This window comes from Cavia porcellus, unplaced genomic scaffold (genome assembly GCF_034190915.1).
Source record: "Cavia porcellus strain 051 isolate PalLab524CR breed Dunkin Hartley unplaced genomic scaffold, mCavPor4.1 scaffold_15, whole genome shotgun sequence".
NCBI classification, from domain to species: Eukaryota; Metazoa; Chordata; class Mammalia; order Rodentia; family Caviidae; genus Cavia; species Cavia porcellus.
This window is the reverse complement of record NW_026947498.1, coordinates 33,434,608-33,455,301: the sequence shown is the minus strand read 5'-3', so window position 1 is coordinate 33,455,301 and position 20,694 is coordinate 33,434,608.

The window sequence follows — 20,694 nt, the reverse complement described above, 5'->3', positions numbered from 1 at the left end:
AATATAAGACACACAGGCATGACAACATTTCTGGAGTGATCATTTAAAGCCCAGGTGTGCGTAAGATTGCAAGAGAATATGGGAAGCTAGGAAAAATGTGAAGAATTTTCCCTTAAATCACTGGACCCAGCAAGGTTCTGCTGACACTCTTGGTGTCAGACTTCTAGCCTCCATGAGGACGAAACACTACGTTCTGTTGTTATGAAGCATTCAGTTTTTAATACCTGCTTATAGCAGTTCTAGAAAACTCCTGTTGGACATTAGGCATGATCACTTTGCTACAAGGCCTAATTGCAGAACTTCAGGAGAAGAGTAAGGTAGACAGGAATAAACAATGGCTAGAATTTAGAAATCCATCTCATGTGGCTGGAGCAGTAGCACAATCTCAGAGATGGGAGCCCGTCCCATTTCATCCATCCCTTCACTCTGATTATACTTGAAACTCAGTGCCTTTGGTAGAACTTCTGCAATGGAGACATGAATTTTTTATGAGTAGATTGGATGCATGAAACCTCAGATAGAAGACTGTCCTTTTTCCTCTTGTCAACAAGCGTTTGTACATGCTCAGATATAGCATAAGTGACCCATAGAGGGTCAAATTTGAAGATTTTCCTGATAGAAAGTTTTGATTTAGAAAAAAAAATTAGGAGACATTACTAATTACTGATAAGGAATAAAAGTAGCTTTAAACTTATACTTTCCAATTTTCCACATAAGATTACAGGGTCTCTAAACAAATAAATGTAACAATATGATAACCACTGCTCTGGTATTTTTTCTCTTATTACTGCTGGGATCATTTGACTACAGATTATTCTCAGTTTCATTCCAGAGTTTGAAACATGTTGCCCTGCCCACTGCCTCGGAATCTGAGGCCAACTTATGTTATGACTTACTTTAGATTGCACATCCTTTGTCTCACAAAATTTACATACTTTGTACTGTGCTGTGTGTGAGTATTCAAGAAAGCCCGAGAGCTTATTAATAAATGACAGTCTAAGCCTTATCCTTCTATTTCTGTGTTGTCTTATCACATCTGGGTCACCCTGATCATACTTACTTTGTGTTAAATACCTTGCCACAGGGGAAAAAAGATACCAAATTATTCCTCTTTATAAAAACAATTCCTGATGTATTCCAGTCCTGCCAAAGAAGAATTTTCAATTCTTATTTCTTTTAAGAAACTTTAATAAACTCTCAGTCTTGTAAGTTGAAATTTAGATTTTACAAACTCCCTCCCCCTTAGGGTTTCACTAAATCACTTCTTTAAAATTATCTGTTCACTGATTAAATGGAAATTTAGACTATTATGATAACAAAAGAAGAGAAGGAGCCTTACTTGCTGAGACAAACAGTTAACATAAAGACAAACAGGGTTTATCCTGTTACAAAGGTGTAGGCTGCATATATATTGTTTGACTTAGAAACAGGACCCAGTAAATGGTTGCTATGTCATAGGATGATTCTAAAAATTAATCTAGAAAAAGATGTTGTGCAAGTGATATTGTTAAAGAAGCACACTGTGCATTTTAAATAATAGATTTAATAAATTAATGTATATAAAGTAGAGAATAAAATTAATATCATTTGAATTGTTTATTAAACTTTTCAATAGGATGACAAAAATGTGTGAGACCTTTTCAGAAGCGGTGTCTTGGTTACTTTATGCTCATCACTGAGACAAAATACCTGATGCCCAAGTTGGGAAAGAAAAGGTTTATTTCTTACAGTTTTTGGAGGTTTCAGTCCACACTCAGTTGGCTCCAAGACAGGCGGGCATGGCTGGACCAATGTTCATGGCAGCTACAGACAGCAAGCTCAAATCAGCAAAGAAAAAGACACACCTTCTTCCTGCCATTACAACACACCCTGGCTCCACCCCTATGTGTGTGGAGCACTGACACCATCAATCCAAGCACTATACAATGAACCATCACAAATGAACAATGCAAACTCATGAGGCCTGGGGGACACAAACATAAACCATGACAGGTGGTAAACTATGAGATGCTGTGGTGGTTACTTTGCTCTCATTGCTGCGACAAAATATCTGATGCCTAAAATTAAGGAATGAAAGGTTTATTTATTTCACAGTTTGTGGAGGTTTCAGTCTGTAATCAGTTATCTCCAAGACATGGTGGCTAATGGCAAAGGAGCAGTTTGTGATGGAAAACAGTAAAAGCAAACGGTAAAAAGGGAAGAGAAAAAGAGAAGACTTTCTCTCTCTCTTATGTGTAGGATAACCACTGTAGAGTCATACTCATAATTCCAACACTAGATAATGACTCAGTCATAAACTCTAGATTTAGCCACTTTTGAAAAGCACCCCTATGACTGCATAAGGCTTTGGGGGAACATCCAGACACAAGCCATAACAGCCACCCTCATGAAAATGCTCAAATATATATATATATATAGATATATATAACTTATATATTTCAAAGCACATTAACAGTAAGTTTTTCTTTTTCTTCAATCTGAACTACAAATTATCTTACTCTTTTTGTTGCTGAGACAAAATATCTGATATCCAAAGCTAAAGGAAGAAAGGTTTATTGCAGTTCAAAGTTTACAGAGGGTTCATTTCATAGTTGACTGGCACCAACTATGATAATCATTACTCTGGGACTGCTCAAGGGAGGGTGACATAGCAGAAGAGCACTGAAGAGGAGAAACATTTCATGTTGGGCAAAAGCCAGTAAAGCAGGGAAGTAGCAAAGCAGAGGCAAGAGACACAAATAAGTAAAAAGAAAATTATTGGACTTAACACAAGAAAAATGTTTGTGAAGTTCAAATTGCAAATTGGGATTAATTTAGCATACCACAGGTGCTTATAAATGTTTATGGAATCAGTGGAGGGTCTGTGTCTGAATCTTGATTCAACTAATTTCTGTCTGCATGGGACTCAGGGTGTTTTATGTCTGGAGCTGTGCATTTTGCATTACATAGTGGTATGGCTTTTTTCTAGATGTCATCTCAAAGCTCATGTGGTCACAGATTAGACTTTTCAGAGGTGTCTCAATCTAAAATGTGTGGCGCTGATGCTGGGAGCAAAGGTTTGTGATTGCTAAATTAGTCTGCTGGTTAGTTTGGCACAGTTCAGGTGTGGATAATGAGATGGTCCACCTGGTTATGAGTGATAATGGCCCTAAGGGCGTGTAGCCCATGTTGAAAAACAGAATGGAAAGATAGTCATTTTATAATACTATTTCATTCAGAATAGTTTCTCAAAGATTTGGATTAGGTAATACAATTGTTTGAAGCACAAAATGTACAATCAAATCATAATAAATGATTAATTTAAAAATCATATTTCAAAATCCCAAAAATAATGGGATGCTAAGTATGTATCTCAGGGAATAGGTCTTACATTTAATCACCAGTACCAATAACTAAATACATAACCTCTGAACTATTAGTGTATATTTTAACATATAAAAGTATAAAATATTATACTTCAAAATATTAATTTTAATTTACATCTGAGTAGCTAAATACAAACATTAATCTTAAAATGACATACGACCCATATCTGTGTTTTCCTATGGAAATCATTATAATATCTATATTAAGATTTTGTCTGTCAAAATAAAACTTCTGTATATAAGCATTGTCAGTAGGTGACAAAAATGATATTATAAATAGCTTTGTCATCTATGCTAAAAAGAATCAGTTGCTTGTTTCCAATGATTTAAATAGAGTACTGATGTAGAATCTCTTAAAATAAAATCACTTTGTTTGTTAAAATTTATCAATATATTGAGGACATTCAGTAGGGATTGTAACTTCCTTTCATCACCAAACTGAGGGGAAAAGCATGGCAGCTTCAGGTAATTCAAATATTTCAGTAATCTGTGACAAGCAAGCCGGCTTATGTTACTGAGTTCAAAAAGCAGTACTTCTTTGTGTGAACCCACATTAGAGTGTTTAATGGTATATCCTTTGAAATAGCCATTTGATATTTATTTGTATTAATTTATCTGATTACTGCAATCTCCAATTCAATCTCTAAACACCTGCCTTTTTATTCTATGTGTTTCTGGCCCCCTAAATCTTCAGAGCCTATGAGAGCACTTAGCACCACTTTCTTCCCTAGAATGTAACTCTGATGCTTGTAGCCTTGCCAGACCTTTGGATGAGAAGGTGATGGGTAAGCCTGGCTGACTGCTACAGGTCAAGGCTCACCGGGAAATTATGTCCTCAAAGGTTCACAACCCACCTTTGCTGGTTCAGAGGCTCCCTTTTGTCAGAACATCCAACTGTGACCACTCTGTGAATGTCAATGAACATACTTGAAAGAGATTGGCTTATAAGTCAGAATACTGCTGATTTACAATCGGCTAAGAGAACCTGGCCTCTTCTCACTGTATTATTTCCAAATAAGTAGGCCTATTAAGTTAAATAAATAAATATCAGGAATTGTTTAGTGAATACTGATTTATAGAAAAGGAAGATACTATTTTTAAATGATTTCCATACCTTAACTGATAATAATTTGCCCTGCTGCAGAGTAATTTTAATTTAAAGGGAAATATCATTATTTAAAAAACTACCTTTCCCCAAAGATAGGCCAGAAAGTAACACATTAATTTTACAAAAAACTTTTCCCAAAGTATACCATTAATTTTTTTTGGTAGTTTCTTAAACTAATTCTAAATACTACTCCGTTTATTTATTTACCTTTTTCTGTTTACTCTTTTAGAAATAGCATAATATATCGTTAGCCTCTGCTAAAAGACTATGTTTCTAATTTCCTGAAATTTCATTTAATAATTTAATATTTTAATTTAATGATTATCTTGAGTATTTATAAGACCTATTTTTGTAACTGGCATTTTTTTTACTTTTTATCCTCCTCCAATTTACTTCAGGTCAATTCTAGCAATATAATGAATACCTAAACTGATTCTAGATCTGCATTTTAAATTTCCATATCTTATAAGATGATGTTTCTGGAAGTATAAACAGAGTTGCCCATATTTTGTAGCTGACAAATATATCCGTTTTTCAAATATCACCAAAGATTATTGAGTTAAGCCAAAGGGGTCAATAATGTCATGCAGTTAATTAGATTTGACACATGAGGTAAATTTTCTAGAACATCACAGCCTGCATTACTATAAAGAAGCACAGACATCAGGGACAGGAAGGTAAATATCCCATGATTTGCCTATTGTGAGAAGCCTACATAATTACTAATTTAAGAGCAAAATAAAGAAAGATGGTAGAAAACAGAAAAGCAGCCTGTGAAGTATGAGGAGTCCTGGGAAGGATAGAGAAAGGGAGGCCATATCAGGGATTCAATATTTGTAGGTACAAATTCTTCAAGACATGACTGTAATTGTTATGTATCAAATACATATAGTGATAAAAATATTCACACAGAAGTCTCTGTATCTGCTTTTAAACATACATTAAAATCATACATACAGTTCATGAATAAATAGAAAAACATGTGTCTTCAACTTTTTTTAGCCAAATATTTCTTTAAAATGTATAAAATGATTCTCACGGAAAAATTAGTAATAATTCCTTTGTTTTGGAGGGAAGTTGGCCTTTATTAATACAACTATTTAGAAGACTTACTGATAAAAAGCAGTAAAAAGAAAAATATCTTTTGTCTTTTAAACTTCTTGTGAAATATTTTTCTCCTATTTTTTACTGTTTTGATGGTTCATGCTGAAATTGCCTAAAGTAAGGTAATGTCATGGTATTGCATTTTGCAACTACATACTACTTATGGTCCAGAGAAATGTAGAGAAAGCATGGTGACGTACCTTATTTCGAAGCAATTTCCCTCTGTGCCTTCCAATAGTTTACTTGGATGCCAGAGTTCCTGCAGTTTAAGGAAATAGATTGTTTTCAAAAGCAATGATATGCGTTGTGTCTCCCCTCAAAGCCTCACTCACTCATAAGTGGGATCTCACAGAAAGTGGGATCTTTCACCTGTGGTGGGAGGAGGCTGGATTTAGAGTGACTGAATGTGGATGAAGGGTGTGATACTGGGAATAACGATGTTGACAGCAGAAGCCCTATCTGGGTGCAGGCGGCATCGATCAATAGCGCTGTAGCCTGGATGGGATACAAAGGGACAGAGAGAAGGCAGCAGCAGCTGTTAACTACTGCTTTGACATGATCCAATTCTCTTCTTCAATAACCCTTCGCCACCTTTCCTTGGAGCTAGCTAACTCTGAGCTGAGTACTCTACAGACTGTGAAACAAAATACACTTCTCCACGATTAACTGCTAAGTGTTGGGTATTTTCTCTCAGCAATCATAAAAGCAAGTGGGACAATACAAAGGTTTAACATTCATGTTTTGTTTTATTTTATTTATTATAGTCTTTAGGTAGGGAATTAGGAAGATTGTAGATGGCAGTTGTGTCACAGTCTGGTTTTCACTTTTTCCACATCAAGAGTCAATAGAGAACAGTTTAAAAGGTTCATTTTAGAGCATATTTCAGTCCATGGCTCTGAGTCAGGAGTGCAAGGCAGAGGGGTTTGGCCAGAGGAGAAGATGCTTGTGTTTGCTCATATTGTGAGGGCCAGGAAGTTGAGAGAGAAAAGAGAGAGAGAGAGAGAGAGAGAGAGAGAGAGAGAGAGAGAGAGAGAGAGACAGACAGGCCGAGAGAGACAGACAGGCCGAGAGAGACAGAGAGATCAAGGGAGGAGTCTAGATGTAAGAGAGAGATAATGCTTTCCAGGCCATAGTTCAGTGACTGGATACTTCTACTTCTGACCTGACACTCCTCAGAATAACAAGCATGCTATGAACCCCCACACTCTACCACCTTCCATACACCCTAACTTTGGGAGGATAAGTTTCTTAGGGGAAATCTATCACATGGCTCTTGAAAATTTCTTCTAATTCTTTTAAAAAAGCATCATAAGCCTTCAAAACCAACATATTTCCTCATTCACTGTCTAATGAATACTCATTGAACACCTGCTGCTGAGATCACAGGCCTAGTACTATTGTACCTACAGAGGATTGAAATGCTGGGTTAAAACGGCCATACTTAAAATCAGATAATTATAGCTGCTCAAAAATGTTACAGGTTTGAGTCAATTTCAGTATTGGGTAGAGTTATTAAACCATTGGACTTTATAATTCCAGTAAGTTCAGTATTTGCAGAGTTTGAATTCAATGCATAAAAATAAACTATACTAAATGTTATATTTTCTTATATCTCTAGTGGCATTGGGAAAAGAAACTGACATTAAGGAAAGTTTAAAATGCATTTTTCATACTTTTGCACACATGAAACACAGTGCTATAAAACTAAAATCCTATGCCTCATTGTGGCATATTTCCTAATGTTCCAAAGGTTCTTGGTTCAGATGTTGCCACTTATCTTACTATATCACATTTTAATTATATTTGGTACAAAAATCTAGACAGAGGATACATGACAGGGAATAAGTAAATGCTTAACATGTATTCATTCAGTAAATTTTTGTTGCAATTATCCTGTTGACTTAACAGAGAGACACGACTATTTAAAAAATGAAAGAAGACAAATATCTTACAAAAGCATGTGAAAATGAAGCTAATTTAATTTATATGCATAACTTCATAAAACAGCCAATTGTTTTAATGGGGACACACAGGAAGCATGAGAACACGTTTGCGTTCAGTGAAGGAAGTGTTCATTTCAGACTCAGTCTGAAAATAGTATTCTGAGTGTGAAAAGCTGGCAGGAGAAAATGTCTTCCTTATAGTACAAAGCAGACTGTTGAGGCAACGTGTAACAGACAAAAAGCAGAGCAATGGAAAGAAGAAAATGGAAAGCCAACCTTCTCTCAATCTGAGTAAACAGTTGTATACAATTTGCTGAGCATGTAAAGGAAGGCAAAACTTCAGCAAAGAAATAATAATAGGCTGTCCTTATATGAACGTTGAACAATTGTATAAACAGACTAAGTATTTTCTGCAAACAACAATGGAAAGCATCAATGCAAATTACCCTGGAGAGAAATACCAAAGGGATCTCACAAAAGCACTCCAAAAAAAACTTGGGAAACAAGGACTGAGAAAACTTTGTAGATCCACAAAGCAAAATGTACAATATTCTATGGTTCCTAACTGAACAAAATAAAAATAATTTCTGGTTTTTTAACGTTTGTTGTGTGCTTTTTTCTGAATGTTATTATTATTTTATTTGGTTTATCTTCAGGTGTATACTATTCTTACCCATAGAATATGCCACCAGATATTTATGAGCTTCATTTTCAGGTCAGTTTTCGCTGTTATCGTGGAATCATCCCAAATAAAACATTAAGTAAAAGCAATTATATACATATGTGTGTATAGATGTTGTTAAAGGAACCAACCAAACTGCAGGTGATTAAAGGATTATCCTTCAGAAGAGGTCTGATATATTAGAGTACATCTAGTGCACAAACATTAAGAAGAATGAATTAGAGCTATAAAGGATTTTGAAAAGATAGTGAGAAGTGGTTATAGGTTAAAAAAAAAGACACAAGGGAATAGAATATGGTTACATTTTGGTAGAGTAAATAATGACCACAAAAACTTTTGCTGTTTATGCACATACACATAAAATATAAGTGTCTATATGCAGAAAATAGAGAAAGGTCTGTACAAGATGGTGCCTCTTGAGAGGAGTAACGCATCTGTTTTAAAACAATAACATGTAGGTATGCTCATAAACTGCATGTAATTTTAAGAGTGCAAAATAGATAACCATACTACTAATTCTCTGTTAGTTCATCAAAAAGAATAGTTTGTGCTGTCATTGTTTGATTGTTCACTTTTTATGCTTAGATTTTGTAACTTGAATAACTACTTCTAGGATACAATATGTAATACATTAACTAGTATTGATTTCTTACTGTTTTTTTTAAATTCTGTATTATTTCTACCGTTTTTTGTTTTGCTCTTTAAAAGTAATGAAGAGAAGGAAAAAGGAAAAAACTAAAATCAAAAATGGCAGTGTTAATCAGGTATGGTGGTTCTAGTACTTGGGAGGCTGAGGCAAGAGGATCTCCATGAGTTCAAGAACAGCCTGGAATGGGTTGCGAATTTAGCCCAGTGGCATAAGTACCTGCCTGCCAAGCATGAGGTCATGAGTTTAATCCCCTGTACCTGGAGGAGGAAGGGGGAGAAAAAAAAAAAAAGAACAGCTTGGATTACATAGGGAGTTCAAGGCCAACTTGAAATACATAGTGTGACCTTGTCTAGAAAACATAAAGGAAGGGAACAGAAAAGGGGAATGCATCTGTTTTAAAAAGCCATGGACCTTACAAAATGTTTTATATATTTAACATCATTATATATGTGTATAAGTATATTAACAACTCTAAAATATTGAAATAAAGAGAAGATTCTGGCTTATGCCAGAAATAAGAGCCTTGACAAAAAAGTTTGTTTAATTACTTTATCCATACTACAATGTCAAGAGAAAACCCAAATGTGTGTGTCATTTGAAATGGTAGCGGAAAATAATATCATAATACTTCATAAACAGTAGTATATCCAGCTAAATTTTTATAAGTTAACTGCTATAATATTTTCTAGTTGTGATAAGTTCTGAAATGTGATTTAAAATTTAAATATACAATTTTCGGTATCACATAGAGTATTACAAGCGTTACTAGTATTTAGCAGTTGGTTGTATGTAGAGCTTATAAAATAAATTTGGAATATAGTAATAATGAATGTACATTTTAGTGTTTTAACTTCTACTTATGGTTTTGGTTAAATAAAGCAAAATTTCATTATTTCATATATAATTCAGGAAAACATTTTTAAAAAAACAATTATTTATTCATGAAAATGTAGTTATATATTTTAGAAATCCTCAGATATTTTGCTTTAATGGAATAAAAAATGCAGTATTTGGAATTTGTGTATGTTACAAAAAGGCATTTTTAAAGAACTTAAACAGTGTTTTAATTCCAAGGAACTCAGATCACATCTTGAAAGAAAAGCAACCACTATTTTCAGTCTGTGAAAAATACTGAATAGTTCTGAATAGTCATTAACTATCAGTTTAAAAATTTAGTCTCCAAATTAATTAAATTCAATTGTTTACAAATTTCAGCTACTCTAAGAGAAAAAGAAGAAAAACTGTGTTCCTCTATACAAAACATATTCTAGGGGAAAAACAATATTTATACTGATGATAAAATAGAAATTTCAAATGTGGGCAAGTATGCTGCTGATTATCTGACAAGAGAAATTTGGAGAGCTAATTGTAGATTTGTGCTCAGCCTTCGTCTAATTTTTTAAGTCAGTTGCATTCTTCAATCTTGATGAAACAAATAAAGTTTAATGAACGGTAATTTCTGAGTGCTTCATGTACGTCAGTCACCACTGTTGGTAACTAATGTGTTAGCATATTTAACTCTTACAATTATTCTGGGAAAATCTGTTACATTATATTAAATTAGAAAATATTATATAATATTACATGCATATTTAAGTTTATGATAGCCATATTAATAATATTCAGTCGTTTTGTTTTTCAATTTTATTAAGCTTACAGACAAAATTTAGGTATATATAATGAACACATTCATCATAGTGAATTTGTAGCTATACATGACATGCCTTCATTTATCTTTTTTTCTCCTATTCCCCTCTAAAATTTTATGCTGTTAAGAAATTTTCTAGATCATTCATTCAGGATGTGCAGCCTCATACAATGAATGCATGCTTTTAGGTGCTGTAGAGAGATTCTTAACCGCACGTTACTGATATTTCGGGTCAAATAATTTGTTGTGTGAGAATGTCCTATCCATTACAGGGTAATACACATCCTTAACTTTTACCCAGTGGGTTTCAGCAGCCCTTCCAATGCTGCGACAGTGAAATGTGACTCAGATAATATGTTCATTGGACAGAAATCTGCAGCTAGAATACATGTAGTTAATACAATTAAAAATACCTCTCAATCTCTGCATTAATGGCAAAGGAAGAAATAATGAAAACCTGAGTTTCATTTAGAAAAGAAATAATATGTTTTGTAAATGCTGCAGTTTAGACTTTGAATGCCTCCCCAAAATCGACCTGATAAATACTTGTTCTTGAGTGTTGCATTACTGGAAAATGGTAGATGTTTTGTGGTGTGTGACCTATTGGGAGGTCTTTACGTCATAAGGACCATAAGGGATTAGGAACCCTGCTCTCTCTCTCTCTCTCTCTCTCTCTCTCTCTCTCTCTCTCTCTCTCTCTCTCTCTTGCTTCATATTCTAAGTGTTTTCATTCTGCCACTTGTCCATGTCATAATGTGCAGCTTTGCCACAGCCAAAGCAACAGGTCAGATCTTGCACTGAAACTTCAAAAACTATGCACCAAAATACAGATTTTCTTTCTGCAAAATGATTATATTTTTATGAGTAGAGTGCTGAATAAAAGAGCAGCTGTCCATAGTATCCACCAGATTTACTTATTTGCCTTTTGTCCTCTAATAGAATGTAAATTTCATGTAGTTTTGTTTCACTTCTGTTTTCTTGTATTTTAGTAACTGTCACATACTGGGATCTTAACAAATTTTTTATTGAGTGGATATATAAATTGAAGAAAAGTATTTTATTTTTGTTTTATGTTAGTGTTTTTCAACTGTACCTAACAATCATTGTATAACATTGTTAAACTTCCCTTGGGAAAAAAATTGCCTTAGATTGAAAACTATTACACTAGACAGTGCTTCCTGCTTGAAAGGTAATCCATATGTTTATACAACTTGATTCTTTAAAACATTTTTCAGAAAAAAAAAACCTTTCACTTGCTACCAATAGTATGAGAACCAACATAAAGTGTTAGTCTTATCTTATTCCTTTCCCACAGTAATACTGTGTCTTCATATCATCATGCATACCATGATACATTTAATAATTTCAGAATGTGAAGAAATATAGATACACAGACAGAATAGATATTTATCATAGATACATTTTTTTCCTTCTTGAGGCTATTAATTCAACCTAAGCTGCTTTTTCATGAATGCAAGTTTTTTTTTCATGATTTCCTCCTTTAAAGGTTCTGTTCATGCATACTTAATGAGCTAAATCTTATAGTTCTTAGGGTTTATCATCCAGAGAGTACATTTAAGTGACCAAAGTCTTCATATATATCCCTTGCACTTCTGATATTTTATTTATAAATCTGTAGAATTTATGTCAGATTTTTCCTTAAATATTTTACATATTGAAAGAAAATGCATCATTTATATACCACTATCAATCAGATAGAATTCAGATTATTAAATGGATCAAGACAAGAATGAAGTAATTTTTGACATACTATTGAACCATTTAGTCTTCCAAGAAGTGTTTTAAGATCCTAAGCTAGTACACAATACATGATGTTTTAGAGAATGATTACTTAGTTGCTGGATAACTTAGTGAAAATGGAAAACTAAAGTTAATACACTTACAAATGCTATGCAACATAAAAGAAAGTTTGCATGTCAAATCCCAATGGTCACGTTAGTGATTGCTGTATGACTTTTATTTACATAATCTAAAATTTTTATAATTATCTTTATTTACACTGAAATCCCTATGATGTTGTGTTAGGAATTAATTGAGATAATATACACAAATAGCTATGGTGTCCCCTACTCATGGGAGACCATGTAATTTTTTGTATAAATCAATATATAGTTGGGATTGAACAAGGGTATGAATAGAAGAAGAAACATGCAACATCTTGGAAGAACTCAAGCCAAAAGAAACCTAACAAAAATTCAGTAATAATATCTGTGGCCAAAGAGAGGTGCCATTCCCAGACACTCACAATCTTCAGCTTTGTGGTTATATTTGGGCAACATGTCATATCAAATACTTATTTTATGGTTTCTTTCCCTCTAGTATCCCCACGTTACAATGCTTAACATAGCACTAAATTGATCTCTAGTGAAATGTAATTTACCATTATATATCTTCTGTTGCTTTGAAGCTTATTATATTTGTTAAAAATGTAATAAGACTTTTGGAACATTAAAATGCATAGTTTGACTTTACAGGTATATAAAATACTCTATATTTTTAGCATTCTATTAGGACAGGCAGTGAAATTCATGTTTCTTTTGCTTATGTATTTGCTGTTATATGGAATGTTAAAAAAAGAGACTTGCATACATAAATGTCTATGATTAAATGACATACATTAAAAGAAGAGATAATTATCTAATTACATACTGAACTAAGTGGACACTTTGATTTGTGCTGGTAATTGAACAGTTAAAACTTACATCAAGGAGAAGCTGAGAGTCTAACATTATTATAGCCTTATATTTATAATGAGATAATTTTCCAATATCATACTATGAGAATAGTATAATAAATATTCACATTATTAACTTTTAAAATTTATTTTTCATGACTTTTAATGTACATAACTTTGATTTAGCACTGCAGCACCCATTAATTATGTACAAAATATTATCTATGGATTTACTTCAATATATATTCAGGTATTATTGACCAGGAAAAGCTAGACAGATTCTGTTGGGCCCAGTGTGGTAAAAGTTTGATTCTTTGTGTTTTGCATCAACTCATCTCCACAATCAATGTTACCCAGAAAGACATACAAATTTCATATGAATATATTTGACGTGTTTTTATAAGTAATATGAGACATTTGGATTTTAAAAGATTTAAAAATAACTCTAAGAACATGAAAAGAGATGACTTTCCTAGAAAAAAGAACCAAACAGCTTTTAATTGGTTCAATCTCCTTAAAAACATAAAGCCTTCTCATAATTCTATTATGTGGGAACCATAGATAATAGGTAAAGCTCATTTATATTTAAGGGTGCTTAAAGATATTAGCAAGATACTAAATTCTGTGCACTTAAAACTGAGTACATTAATCATAGTTCAGAAATCTGCTAACAATCAGAGCCTCATATTACTGACTTGGCCAAAGTTTACAAGGAAGGTAAAAATCTTCCTTCTTTTCCCCATCAAGTCTATAAGATTTCTATAGAGTGATTCTGAATATAGACATCTACTTACAAGAGAAAGAGTGGAAGAACGTAGAAAAAGAACAAGAAATTTTGCAGAATTTTAAAGTATTCCTCCTGTGTAGGGCTAATTATGGATGAATAATTTATTTTTCAGTGCAGTAAAGGATGATGTTAATATTTGAAAGTGTGATTCTCCAGTTGGATAATGTACCTGACATTTGAGTGATCATATCCCAAATCTCTTTTATTAATTACAAATGAAGATGCCAAAGTAAAATATTATGGTTAAAAAAAGCTACATCTAATGTGTTCAGATGATAAATACAATTGATATATTCATTATCATTTGAAAAGGATGGAAGTCAAAGTTTATATGTTACTCTAAAGTATATTATTTCAAATTTGGCATAATTAATTTTTTTTCTTATGAAAAAAGCTTAGTTTCTACATGTGATAAAAGTAAAGATGGTAGATAGTTAGTAAATGGATATCATATTGTAAAAATTATTTGTGACAGAATAGTAATAGGCAAAGGATGGTATTATATGTTATATGAATAGTGGTATAAAACAGTATAACTCACTTGGAGGGACTCCCATATTAGGTTATTAATAAATTTTATTGTATAAAAATAAAGGTAATTTGATTTATTATTCATATTTTAGGACTTTATTGTTTTCCTTTGCTTAAAAGGAGCACACATTTCCTGTTTACTTGGATATTAAATAAAATGGCTAATAAAGCAGAAAGTTTTTTTTCTGGAAAAATAGTTTTGCATTCTATTTGTACATGTTTGAAGTACATAATTATTACATTATTTGTAAGGAATTTGTACCTGTACATAACACATTTCAATTATTTTTTTCTTCTGTCCATCACCATTTTATTTTGCCAGTTGTTGGGAGCCACCACATTGCCGAGCCGCCGCATATAGCGATCATGCGGCCTGTGGTAAAGAGCAAAGCCTGAGTTAGATTACCCCTCCCATCGAGCACGTTAGTTTCCTGCTTACCGCGTAAACAACCCGCTCAATAATATGTTAGCCAATCAGCTTGCCTTGCTTACTTTAATATGATTGGACACTGTATCCGTATATATATACTGGTGCCACCCCTGGGGGGAAGTAGAAGCCCGGAAGGAGCCGCGGAGAGCGGACCGGTAGAGGCTTCGGAGCAAAGCACGGAAGGAGCCGCGGGGAGCGGACCAGAGGAGGCTTCGGCTGGGAGCGATCCCAGGGCAGGCTGTACGGAGAGAAAATAAAAGGTTGTCCACTGCCAGACTTTGTCGTGTGTCCTTCCTGCCGGCCGGGAGCGACATCGACATTTGGTGGCCCGTACGGGGAACAACTGATCACCCCCGAGACGTGGTAGTGGACAACGTTCCTTGATACAGCACTGCGAGACAGGTGAGCAGGGGATAAACCTGGGCCCTGGGTGGCGCGCACCTACAGGGTTTTTAGACTCCCCTCAGGCTCACGCGTAAGTGGCGGATTTTTGGGCCTCACGCGGTGAGTAACATATTAAATATGGGTAACGTACCGAGTAACGACACCCAGCCCTTGGTACAGGTCCTCCGAAAGCTCTTAAAGTCCAGAGACCTCAAGGTGGGACGCAAAACGCTGGAGAGCTTTTTTGAGGAGATTGATAGTTTCGCTCCCTGGTTCTTGCCCACAGGGCACTTAAACCTACCCTCGTGGGAAAAGTTGGGCAGGGATCTTTCTCTAGCGGAAAGGGAGGGCGGGGCTTCGGTCTTCGCTCGGCCACTGTGGAAAATGATATATGCATGCTTGAAGAGCGAGGGTGGTTACAGGGAAGGTTCTCAAGAGCTCATTAAAGTGCATAGGGCATTCAAACAGGCCCAGTCAGGGAGCTCCCGGGAAGGGTCCGTCAAAAGAGACAAAGATATAAAGGAGGAAGACGGGGCTCAGGCCTCGGAGTCGTCTGACTCCGAGAACGAGGAAGGCTTAGACAACGATGAGACCAAGGAGCCTAGATGCCAAGAGGATAGGCCGCCCGATAAGGAGTCGCAGGGTTCTTTCCCAGCGTTGCGCCGCAAATTGCGCTCCGCTCAACTTGGCCTGCGGAGGAGTAGAGAGCTCCTGAGCGCCCCCTGGCGCGAGAGGGAGGCAAAGCCTTCCGCCCCACCTTGGGGGCTGTTCCCGGAAGCGATCCCTCGCCACGAGGCGGCCGCGTGGGAGTTCCCTCCCCTTTCGCCAGAACAGGAAGTGATACACGGGCCCCCATTTTCCGCCCAATCACGGCCGCCGTCTTATGCTCCGCCGCCGGCGGGTCGGTATTTTTACAGGCGGCTTTGGCAGGGGGGACGTTTGTCTCATGAGGTACATCCACCACCTGGGATAGATAGTGGCCCCTACGGGATATTTCCTGTACAAGTAGCTATGGGCCAGGGACGTAATACATGGGAGCCTTTTGAGATAAAGCAGATTAAAAAACTTAAAAATACAGTTACAACCTTTGGGCCGACTGCGCCTTACACCATTGCCATGCTAGAGAACCTGTCTTCTGGGCCCCTCACCCCCGCGGACTGGATTCAGCTGGCAAAGGCGTGTCTGCCCTCGGGTAGTTACCTGGATTGGCGAGCCTGGTACACAGAGTTCTCTGCCAAACAGGCTAAAAAAAACGCCGGTCAAAGAAATGGGGGCTGGAGATTTAGCTCAGCGGCATAAGCGCCTGCCTTGTAAGCAGGCAATCGCCAGTTCGATCCCTGGTACCAATAAAAAAAAAAAAAAAAAAAAAAAACGAAAAAGATAAAAATAAAAAATAAAAAACAAAAAGGGGGAGTAGGCCAAGGCCTGGCCCCAAAGGCACGATTATCCATGGCACTATTCACACACAATTTTTTAAATTTAAATAATGATAATTGCTCCCCAGCTGTGGAGCACTGCAACCCTTCCCCCAACCATAAAGGGTGGGTGAAGTGGAAAGATGTCCTGACAGGACAATGGATGGGCCCGGATCCAGTGGTCAGCTGGAACCGAGGTGCGGTTTGTGTCTTCCCACAGGAATCGGGATGAGAACCACTGTGGGTACCGGAGAGACTGACACGGGCGACAAAGCCCTCGACTGAAGACCAGACCTGCCCTACCGGAGATCCATCACAGACCAACCAACAAGATGAATAGAAATAGCGGTAGCCCAAAATAGACAAGAAGATCCTCAGGCATATGCATGGCTCGCTCGCCTAGCCTACGACCGAGTCTAGGGACGGTGAGCTTCCCACACTCCTCCTCTAAAAAATTATGATATAGCAGGGTAGATGAGTCAATGACGGGTAAGAGCATGCCTCCCCAGCATGACTCAACCTAAGACAGGCCCTACCCCATACCGCACGAAAGCCGCTGAATTACTAGGTTCCGCCCAAACCAAATGTCGCCCCGGGGGGATCATGCGGAGCGACATGAGTGTATGCCTGTGTACATCCAGGTTCCGTCCGGTTCCTTCCTGGCCCTGGAAAAAGGACGAGGGCCTCGGGGCCTCGGCAGACTCGGGGACGGCCGACCCGGGCCGACGCCGAGAGCCCTTGGTGGGCCTCCTATCAGGGCATAGGCCTCTACACTCAATTCAGGACGGGCTGCGATGCGTAGACTTATTTAAAATAAAAAAGGGGGAGATGTTGGGAGCCACCACATTGCCGAGCCGCCGCATATAGCGATCATGCGGCCTGTGGTAAAGAGCAAAGCCTGAGTTAGATTACCCCTCCCATCGAGCACGTTAGTTTCCTGCTTACCGCGTAAACAACCCGCTCAATAATATGTTAGCCAATCAGCTTGCCTTGCTTACTTTAATATGATTGGACACTGTATCCGTATATATACTGGTGCCACCCCTGGGGGGAAGTAGAAGCCCGGAAGGAGCCGCGGAGAGCGGACCGGTAGAGGCTTCGGAGCGAGGCCCGGAAGGAGCCGCGGAGAGCGGACCGGTAGAGGCTTCGGAGCAAAGCACGGAAGGAGCCGCGGGGAGCGGACCAGAGGAGGCTTCGGCTGGGAGCGATCCCAGGGCAGGCTGTACGGAGAGAAAATAAAAGAAAAGGTTGTCCACTGCCAGACTTTGTCGTGTGTCCTTCCTGCCGGCCGGGAGCGACATCGACAGCCAGTGTCAAATTCATTTATATATCTTATATTACCCAATCAAGTTAATCATCAGATATACAAATTTAAAAACAATGATAGATCAAAATATGTAAAACATGTCCAATAATTGCACTAAGTCAAAATACACTTTCAGATATATTACTCTGCTGGATTACAATGGCTTTCCCCAACTTTTTTTTTTTTTCCTAGTGAATGTCTTTTATTTTCCACTTTATTTAAGTATTAACACATCTGGAAGGGGACCAGCTGGGTCAAATACAATTTAAACTTACAGTTTTTTGAAGAATCTTTGTACTGATTTCCATGGTGATTGTGTCAGTCTACACTCTTTCCAACAATGAAAAAGGGTTCCTGCCTCCCCACAGCCTCACTAGCATTTGTTATTGTTTGATTTCGTATTCATAGCCATTTTTTCTGGAGAGAAATGAAATCTCAAAGTTGTTTTAATTTACATTTCTCAATGACCAGAGATGTTCAACATTTTTTCACATATTTATTGGCCATTTGTATTTCTTCCTCTGGGAAATGTTTATTGTAGATGTCCATTTTATGATTAGGTCTTAAAATTTGGTAGTTCTAAATTTTTTGAGTCTTTATATATTCTGGATATTAGTTCTTTGTCTGAGGAGTAGATGATGAAAGAATATTTTTTTTTTTCATTCTGTAGGAAGTCTTACACTACTCGTAGTTGGTTTTGCTGCAAAGAAGCTTTTTAAGTTTGCTATGGTCTCATTTGTTGATTCATGGTATTATTTCTTGCGGAACTGGGATTTTGTTCAGTAAGTCTTTGCCTACACTTGTGTCTTTAAGATTTTTATTTGTTTTGCCTTCCAGCAGATTAAGTGTTTACAATCTAATGTTTAGATGTTTGGTACATCTAGATGTTAGTTCCGCAAATTATGAAAGATAAGAGTCTTCAACTTTTGTCATATGGATAATCAGTTTTCCCAGAATCATTTGTTAAAGAGGTTATCTTTCTTCTGGCAAGATGATTTGGTCCATTTCTCTATGTAGCTAAGGTAGCTGAGGGTGTCTGGAATTGTTTTTGCATTTTATATTCTGTTCCATTGACATGTAAGTCTTTTTTTCCCCTAATGTCATGCTGTTTTTAATCACGGAAGCTTTGCAGTATCCTTTAAAGTCCTGGATTGTGATGACCACTGCCTTGCTGTTGTTGCTCAGAATTGCTTCTGTTGCTATTTTAGGTCGTTGGGTTTCACATGAATTTTAAGATTGCTTTCTCCAGGTCTGTCAGAAACATTATTGGTATTTTGATTGAGATTTCATCAAATTCATATAACAATTTTGAGAGTAAAGCTATCCTGACCAGAAGTACAGTTGGTGGTTCTGCCCCTCCAGGACCAGGGGATATCTTCCCATTTTGTATTGTTCTCTTTGATACCCTATGTCAAAGTACCACTCTGTGTTGCAGAGTTGTTCCACTTGCTTGGTTAATTCCTAAGACTATTTTTCTATTTGCTATTATGAAAGGTATTGTTTCTCTAATTTTTCTCTTGGTGAGTTTATTACTAGTGTAAAAATGCTATTGATTTTTAAGTATTGATTTTGTATCCTGCTACAGTATTGAATTTGGCACTTGGTTTTAGGAGCTTCTTGGTAGAGTTTTTGAGCATAAGGTCATTTTCAAATAATGATAATTTAACTTTTTCCTTTCCTATCTATATAACTTTTTTATTTCTTTTTCTTGCCTAATCGCTCTAGGGAACTTTTCAAGAACAGTGGTCAGAGAAGTCATATTTCTCTTGTGTATGATATTACAATGAAAGCTTTCATCTGCTTTTCATTTAATATGTTGGATGTTGATTTTTCTTAGATGAATTTTATCAGATTGATATAAAAACCTTCTTACTGTCTTCTTCAGAGTTATTCAAACCATAAATGAATGTTGAATTCTGTCAAATGCTTTTTGTGTGTCTATTGAGATGATCATATTTTTTCCTTGCTTCTTTTTATGTGGCATATTATATTTATTCATTGATTTTTATATGTAGAATCATTTCTGCAACCCCAGATTGAACCTTGTTTCATTATGGTATGGGATCTTTATGAAGGTTTTCTGCATTCTGTTTGTCAATAGCTTAGTGAGTTTTTTGTTTGTTTGTTTGTTTCTGTTATGTTTTGGTTTTTTCGTACTAGGAATTAAACTCAGGACCTTGTGCTTGCCAGGCAGGCACAGTACTGCTGAGCTATATCCTTGACCCTTAGTGAGAATTTTTTTCATCCATGTTCATTAACAAGACTGGCAAGTAGTTCACCGTTTAGGTTGGGTCCTTTTCTGGAATCAGGTAATGCTTACTTCAAGGAATGACTTCGGGAGCATTGTTTCTCTTTCAATTTTATTAAAAATGGGAACATTGGCATTAGATATCAGTTTATATATATATATAGGAATTTATCCATTTCTTCTGAAATGTATATTTTATTGGAGGTTTTAAAGTACTTACCAATAATCTTCTGAATTTTAGAAACATCCATTGTGATTTCACTTTTTAAATTTCTCATTGTGTGAGCTTTTTTTCTATTATTTTGGCAAGGTTGTAAAGTACATGATTTATTACTGATGTCAAAGTATGAAAATTATGAGTTCCTTTAGGAAAACCATGAGACCTAATCATTTTAATAA